Source organism: Hylobates moloch, unplaced genomic scaffold, assembly GCF_009828535.3.
Source record: "Hylobates moloch isolate HMO894 unplaced genomic scaffold, HMol_V3 SCAFFOLD_5, whole genome shotgun sequence".
NCBI lineage: Eukaryota > Metazoa > Chordata > Mammalia > Primates > Hylobatidae > Hylobates > Hylobates moloch.
Window position 1 is genome coordinate 47,120,903 of NW_026652280.1, and position 8,466 is coordinate 47,129,368.

General features: G+C 40.1%; 1 pseudogene; it reads right to left on the minus strand.

Moving 5' to 3' along the window:
• Positions 1-5,332: 5,332 nt before the first annotated feature.
• LOC116468625 (WW domain-binding protein 11-like) lies at positions 5,333-7,324 on the minus strand (annotated as a pseudogene).
• Positions 7,325-8,466: the final 1,142 nt, after the last annotated feature.

Genomic DNA, 8,466 nt, shown 5'->3' on the forward strand with positions numbered 1-8,466 from the left:
TGGCTTGCTGCTTTCAACCCTGCACTTACTTTCCAATTTGCTGCTGTTACTGTACTTGAAAGTGCAAAGCATTAACGGGCTTGAAAAACTGATAAACTATTTTATTCACATTATTTCTCAATTTGTCCATCCCATATGAGCTAATTTGCTAATTCTCATTTCAGAAACACATATCGTAACCAAACAAACCTAACCTGAAGAGATTACCTTTGCCCCTCACCTCTAGATTAGTGAATATACATCCAATGTATTACTTATTTATTAGATTTTAATCATTTAAAAATATCTTATAAATAAATTAAAACCTCATTATATGGAGCCTTAACTTATTGTACCCACAACATACATGTTAAGATTAAGTTTGGAAAAATGAGATAGCCATTAGATTTTCTTATTGTCTCCTTGGGGTTTCTTATGTATTAAGTTTGGAATTTTTAACATTTGAAAAATTTTTAGACACACTTTTTACCCCATTTTAACCCATAATTTCAGTTTTATCTAAGTAACTTTTAAACTCTAATTAAAGTGGGTTTGAAATAAATGATTTCAACATTTTATTAGTCCTGTTATGTGCTGCCAAATGTACTTTTTATTTCACTGAAATTAAAACTTTTCATGAAACAAAAATACAGTTGTTATATAGTTATTTTTAACTTTTTAATGTGCTTTCACACTTACCATTTTATCAGAAGTAACTATCCTCTGGAGAGTCTGAACTATACACCAGATCTACTTCTGCTACAATTTCCCTAATAATGAGTCCTTGGATCCTCAGTATGAAAATTATTTTTTCAAGGCAAATGATTTTTTATGGCAACATTTTATTTAAATAATTTCTTTCTCACCTATATTTTCTCACCTTAAGTTAGTTTAAGGGCACAGCTGTTACCTTTTATGAGCTTGGTTTCCAGGTTCCTTGACCGTTCAAAGTTGTTTGTTTTTTAATCCCCAGACAGGTATACTTCTTTTCCAGACTTTAATCTTTTCTTCTCCGGAAATCCACTTCTCTGCTTCATTAAGCCTCCCTGTAATATCCAGAATTAAATCTCATACCTCATTTATTGTTGTGGTTGTAGATTGCGTTTTTTCTCCATGCAGCACTGGAAATGACTTTGAAAGGAATGACCTGAAGTTTTCATCATTCAATTTATAGTAATTTTTACTTCTAGATAGTTGTGGAATAAGAAGTCATTTAACCTAAAAAAGAAAGAGAGAAAAAAAACTCATTAAAAGTATTGTGAGAGGGGAAGGGAGAAGGGCAATAATGGCTTTCTGCTAATAATCGAAGGGATTCGTCATGTGAAGAAATAGTATTTTTCTGTATAGTTTTCAAAATAGAGCCAGGCCCACTTGGGAGAAATCCTAAAATGCACAAGATATCTTATCAAATGAGTTTATTAGTCTCAATCCATTCCAAATCTTCTGTGTCTTTTTTTTTTTTTTAAGAAAGACTGTTACTCTCTCACTCTGTTGCCTCGTCTAGAGTGCAGTGGCACAATCACAGCTCATTGCTGCCTCAACCTCCTGGGCTCAAGCAGTCCTCCTGCCTTAATCTCCTGAGTGGCTGGGACCACAGGTGTGCACCACCATACCCAGCTAATTTTTTGTAGAGACAAGGGTTTCACTATGTTGCCTAGGCTGGTCTTGAACTCCTGGCTTCAAGAAATTCTCCCACGTCAACCTCCCAAATTGCTGGGATTACAGGTGTGACCCCTCTGCGAGACTTTGACTAAAGGCCAATTACACCAAAACAGAATCCTGCGGTGCATTAGAACAAAGACAATGAGGATGAACGAACCAGGTTCAAGTCCGGATTCTGCTGCAGGCAAACTTGTATGACATTGGGTGAGTTTTTTAACTTCTCTTTGCCTCAGTTTCCTTGTCTATAAAATGAGATTGAAAGTAGTGTCATAGAGTTTTTGTAAGGATTAAATTAATGTACCTAAAACATGCCTGACAACTTGTATGCATCATCTGTTAACTCTAAATATTAAGTTATTTTGTAAGAATTTCTGTGCTCTTCTAAATTTTTTGGAATTGGAGAATAAAATTTAAGGCAGCCTATGCTTCTGAAAACTCTTCCTTCCACTTTTCCATAAGTACAGAATACATTTTCGTGAAAATGCACAGATTCTCAAGAATAGGGACCTTTGATTTGTTCAGTGATGATTCCCATTCAGTAGGAGCAGCTAGTTTGTAGTAGGTGCTCAGTAAATATTGAGGAGCCCTAATTAGGGAAAAGGAGTCAGGCTGGTGGAGGTAGCAAGAGAAAGTAAAGAGATAAAGCAAATAAGCTATAAGTCTGCCTTTCTTCATGGTCCAGGACATATAAACAAAAGAGGAAGCAGATGAGCTATAGGTCTGCTTTTCCTTATGGCCCAGGATAGATGGTCCTCCTGCACAGATAACAAACATAATTCACAAACTTCCTGCTTACCATCAAATGCCTCAATTTATCAAATGCCTCGGCTGACAGAAGAATGCAATTTAAGCTCTCTGCTGCCTTGGCATTATCAATCAACCCAAGAACCATCCTATAAAATCTCCAGCAAGCCTTTGTTTCCTTGCAGTCAGCCTCTCTTCTGCTGGTCTGCCCATTGCCTTCTCACAAGATATTTTCCTACTTTCTCTAATAAATCTGCGTTTCTTTACCTACAACTGCCTTGGTAAATTCTATTACCCCTGCACCACTGGCCCAGCTAGTCATCACTCACCCGTGACAAAAATGTATTGAAGAAATAGATGAAAATGTCCAATTGCCTCACATTTTGAAGAACAAATAGATGTATTTAGAAAGGTTATACCATGATAATTCCATTTAATCCAAAATGAAGGCCTTGTTTGTCATAATCAGGACACTCAAAAAAAAAAAGGTCCTCAAAATCAGGAAATGTCTAATTTCTCTGTTTTGCTTCTTTTAAAATTTGCACTGGGACAGGCATGGTGGCTTATTCCATCAGTTTGAGAGGCCAAGATGGGAGGATCACTTGAAGCCAAGAGATCGAGACCACCCTGGGCAACATAGTGAGATCCCATCTCTACAAAAAATTAAAAAATTAGCTGGGCATGGTGGTGTGCACCTGTAGTTCCAACTAACTGAGAGTCTGAGATGGGAGGATTGCTTGAGCTTAGGAGGTTAACACTGCAGTTAGCTATGATCACACCATTGCACTCCAGCCTGGGTGACAGAGTGAGACCCTATCTCAATCAAGCAAGCAATCAATAATCTTCACTGGAAATGATTCCTTGATGTATTAGTTTGTTTTCACACAGCTGATAAAGACGTACCTGAGACTGGGCAATTTACAAAAGAAAGAGGTTTTTTGGACTTACAGTTCCACATGGCTGGGGAGGCCTCACAATTATGGGAAGGTAAAAGGCACGTCTCACATAGCGGCAGACAAGAGAAGACAGCTTGTATAGAGAAACTACCCTTTAAAAACCATCCGATCTTGTGAGACCTATTTGCTATCAGGAGAACAGCAGGGGAAAGACCTGAGCCCATGATTTGATTACCTCCCACCGGCTCCCTCCCACAACATGTGGGAATTCAAGATGAGATTTAGGTGGGGACACAGCCAAACCATATCACTTGATAAGTGATATGTGGCACTTTTCTATTCTTGGCATTTTAAACATCAGTATGAGTCTTTTGGTGAGAGGGCAAACATATGCAGCACAGACCAGGTGCAGAGCTGACCCGCAGTAAGAAGCCTCCAGAATTTTTATTTAAATTATCACAAAAGAGATGAGTATATAATATGAACCCCATAAACCATGTGTTTCACTATCAATTGATCAAGGAGTAAACCTTTTAAGTGCATTGATGGTTTGGTAAATCTTGGCATGGGTCTAAGATGTGTGGTTTTCTGCTGTGAATGGATGATTGAAATCTGTTCCAGCTGGATTATTACTGGTTCCTCAGCCTCTCCCACTCCTTTATGGATCCCACCCCACTGGCAAAGGAATTAGCTCATTTCCAAATAAAAATTAGATAATTAGTTTGACATATCAACAAATGTATAAACTGTATAAAATTTCTCCTATTAGATCATTCAAAATCTGCACATAATACCACAAAATGTACATCTTATACTGTGTGAATGACCATGTTAGTGTCATTAATACTCAGATATTTGTACCTGAATGAGGTTCAAGATGGGACTAGGAAATCTTAGAAAATATTAGCAAAATATTAACCACTCAAAAGACCTAGGTTTATTCTTTCATTTACTATCACTTCAACCAACTATTTATGCTCTCTAAATTTCAGTTTACTCATTTATAACACAAGAATGTTAATCCCACCTTACAGAATTATTGTGTTAAATGAGATAATGTATGTAAGAAAACTGCCACACAAAAATATTAAGAAAAATGTTATTGTGAATAATAATACTATTTATGATATTCATCAATTTATTAAAAAAATATTTACTGAGGACTAAATATACATCAGGCACTGCTCCACCCTGTTGATACTGAAAGGCATTCATTTGACTCTAGAGAAATATAAACTCTTTTTTTTTTTTGAACAGGGTCTGGCTCTATCCTCCAGGCTGGAGTGCAATGGCACCATCTCAGCTCACTGCAACCTCGGCCTCCCAGGTTCAAGTGATTCTTATGCCTCAGCCTCCTAAGTAAATGGGACTACAGGTGCTCAACACCACACCTGGCCTATAACATATATATATATCTATATATGTATATACATATATATACATACATATATATATGTATATACATATATATACATACATATATATGTATATACATATATATACATACATATATATATGTATATATGTCAGTGGGAAATAATTTTAATCAAAGAATTGTATATTTTCTTCCCACATATCCTGCCTTGTATTAGGAAATGACATTGTGATCTATTTCATTACAAGCAAAATATTATAAAATATTTACAGGAAAACATTAAAAATAACCCAAACACAAAAGACAAGATGAAATAAACTGGGTTTTCAGAAATCTCTACTCCAGTGCCCACAGCACATAAGAAGAGAGTCAAAACAAATAAGCAACTAAGATCTCCCTGATCACAAATTTCCAAAGGGGAAGAAGCAGGGTGAAAATGGTGGTGTGAAAGGGAATGGATGTTAGCAGCACTGCTTCAATAACTGATCTATCCTGAATGAAATACCCTCTTTTATGTGCAGCAAATTCTGAACAAGGCTAAATTTTAGGATATTCCTTGAACTGAAATTAGAAAATACCCTGACAATGGAAGCAGCTCTTTCATCTAAGTTTAATAAGAGCCTCTTTCTCCATGGGCTACTGTTGTGAACACAGGCTGTTCTGGCATCAAAAGCTGTCACAGTAGCCCTTCCATCTCTTTCATGAAAGCCTCACAGACATCATCCTTAGTTTGTACTGAGACAGGAACAGAAGGACTAGATTTGGGTGCTGCTTTGGCAAGAGGCACAGCAGAATTATCCTCTGACCTTCTTTGGGAAGCAGCAGTAGCCCTTTTATTCTCCCGATGTACTCTCAATGCAGTGGGCACAAATCGAGTAATCTCTGCCTTGGGATTAGTGATCTGTGGTTTGGCACTGATGGTTGCTGTGGCTTTCTTCTCAATGGTGGCTGCACTCGTATCATCTACCTTGGGTCGCGGAATCAAGTTGTGTGGGGCACTTAAAATCTCAGGGTTCAGCAAGGAAGCTGGTGGGAAAAGCCCAGGGGGGCAGATCCCAAGGGGAGGTACCCAAGGTGGGCGCATCGTGCCAGGACAAAATATACTTGCATTAGCAAGTATATTTGCTCTTGTATTTGGTATTTGGACTAAAAGCCAAAATGAGCTTATAGTGATGCCTACAAACTCCAGGAATACCTGGAGGTGCAAGGGGAGGTATCCTTGGTGGGGGTCCCCGAGGAAGGGGACCAGGAGGCACACTTGGAGGTGGACATGGGGGAGGTAGTAAAAGTCGGTGGTCATGGAGGTAAAAGTCAGGGTAAAGGCTGACTCCTGGCATTCCCGGTGGCCTCAGGAGGAGCTCCTGGAGGTGGTCCAGGAGGAAGGTTCATAGGTGGCCTAGGAGGCCGCAATGGTGAAGCATGGGAGGTGCTTGTATCTGAGAAGGAGGAACAGACTGCGGGGGAGCCTGCCGCTGTGAAGAAGCAGTGGATGTGCCATCAGAATGCGATTCCTCTTTATGCCGTTTTTGTGATTGTTTTTCTGCTTTAGAGTCATCAGAATCATCTTCATCATCATCTTCTGAAAATTCCTCTACTTCCGGTCCCTCCTCAGGGATTTCTTGACCTGCCATATGAAGCATCGTGACTTGAAGAGGAGTCAGTTCCTTCATGTTCTTTTTTTAATTCCTTGATTTTCCAGGCATATCTGCAAACCATACACTCAGACCTGACTTCTTTTTTTCATTGTTGTCTCTCTCACCATCATCACAGTGCACACTTTCTCAATCTGATCCGTCGCTGTCACTGTCATCAGTACTGTCATCATGCTTATCTTGATCCATGTCCTCAGGATAGGAGGATCCATCTGTATCCTGAGGATCCATGTCCTCAGGATAGAGATCATCATCTTCACTGGTGCTAAAAACATCATCATCATAACCTCGCTGGGCAATTTCAGGACTATGTAACATGTCTTCATCTCACCTACGAGGGGGAAGATCTAGGGCAACACCCACTTTACGGCCATACATCTGCACGACTTGAAGAGGAGGTGGACCAGGGGGAGAGCCAAGAGGTTTTCTGCCAAGGGGCAAATGTGGAACACCACGTCCCAAGAAGAGAAGGATAGAAACTGCCTGAGTTGGAGGTCCATAGGCTGAGGGTTTCTTAAGGATGGAGGGTGGCTGGGCACCAGGAAGTGGAATGTCCTGGATCAAAATGTTAGAAAGAGCATGTGGCATATCTGGTAAAGAAATACTCTCCACTTCCATGTGCTGGGCATTCTTGACAGCATCCAAATATTGGTTAAGTTGAGCCCTCTTCTGTTCATACTCTATTTCTAGCTTTCTCAATTCTTTCTAAATATCTGGATTCTCTTTTTCATAGAGTCGTTAAATATGTTCAAAGGTTTCACGCAGCTATTTTTACGCTTGTCTTTCAGTACTTTCTCGTTTAATTGTGGCTGTTGCACTGGGTTAAACTCCATTTCATCCAATTTCTCCATGTCTCGGATCATCTGTTTGGGATCCTTCATCTTTAAAACTGCAGCTCGAACCATCATGAGTTGTTTTTTGTTCTTCAATTCTCTGTTCCGGGCTTCCTTTCAGGCTTGGTCTGTGGCGTTCATAAATTTTCCACTCTTGGTGGATGATGTAGATCTCCTTCCCATGTTGACAATTTGTATGGTTTACTCGTTCATTTAAAAAAAAAAAGAAAAAGAAAAGAAAAACACTTCTTGCTGTGCTCCGAGGACTGCAAGATGCCAGGAGGGGTGATTCCTGGCCTCTTTCACTTTGTAAGGGCCTTCAGCTCCGCCATCTTGAAACCTCGCGCCCCTATGCAATCCTTACGTCATTTCCCATTCCTCCGTCCTGCTGTCTCTCCAATTTTTGCATTTTTAATAGAGATAGGGTCTCGCCATTTTGGCCAGGCTGGTTTCAAACTACTGGCCTCAAGTGATCTGCCCACCTCGGCCTCCCAAAGTGCTGAGATTACAGGTGTGAGCCACTGCATCCGGCTGAACATAAACTTCTTAATAAATGGTGCAATCAAATATGCCTGTTTGTATGATATAAGTCTGCAATGGGTTCAGTGAGAGCACAAAACTTCAATTCTACCCAAAGAGGTGGTGTCATAAAGAACCTAACTGTATTAGTCATTGTCCCAGCAAGAGAGAAATAGCACACTCAAAAGCTACATGACAAATGTTTACTGGAAGGACTACTTAATGAGACAGGGAAGGGTTAAAGGAACTCACAGGGATGGTGAAGCTCCCAAGGATGAACAGGAAGGGGAAGAAGTTAACACCCCCAGGCTGAAAAGGATGCGGAAGTTTGTTTCCAGTGTCAAGCGAAAGCTGTAGCCATGGGAGCTGTGGTGTTGGTCAGAGGAGCAAAGCCGCTGCTAAACCACAGTCCAGCAGGGATGAAGGTGTGGGGAGGTGGAGGCCAAGTGATTCAGTTAGGTGGTGAGGGCATTTTAGGGAGATAGCACTACAAAAACAAAAGTACAGAGGGGTGGGAGAAAACCATGTCACATTGCTGGAACTGGAGTGTAGGATGAAGTAGAAGCCAGATCATGAAGGGCCTAGTATATCACACCAAGGCATTTGGACCATATCCTATATAACCAATAAAAGCCTGTGCCCCATAAATGACTAAAATAATCTATTGCTAATTAAGTCCCTGTGTTTGTCTTGTGGATTGGGTTGGCGGAGCCAGGAGTGGGGGGAGGTTGAGAGATCATTTTGAGTAGTTTGTGTCTGTTTCCCAGCTTAAGACTTTTCTGAACCAAGGCTGCTAATACAAATCA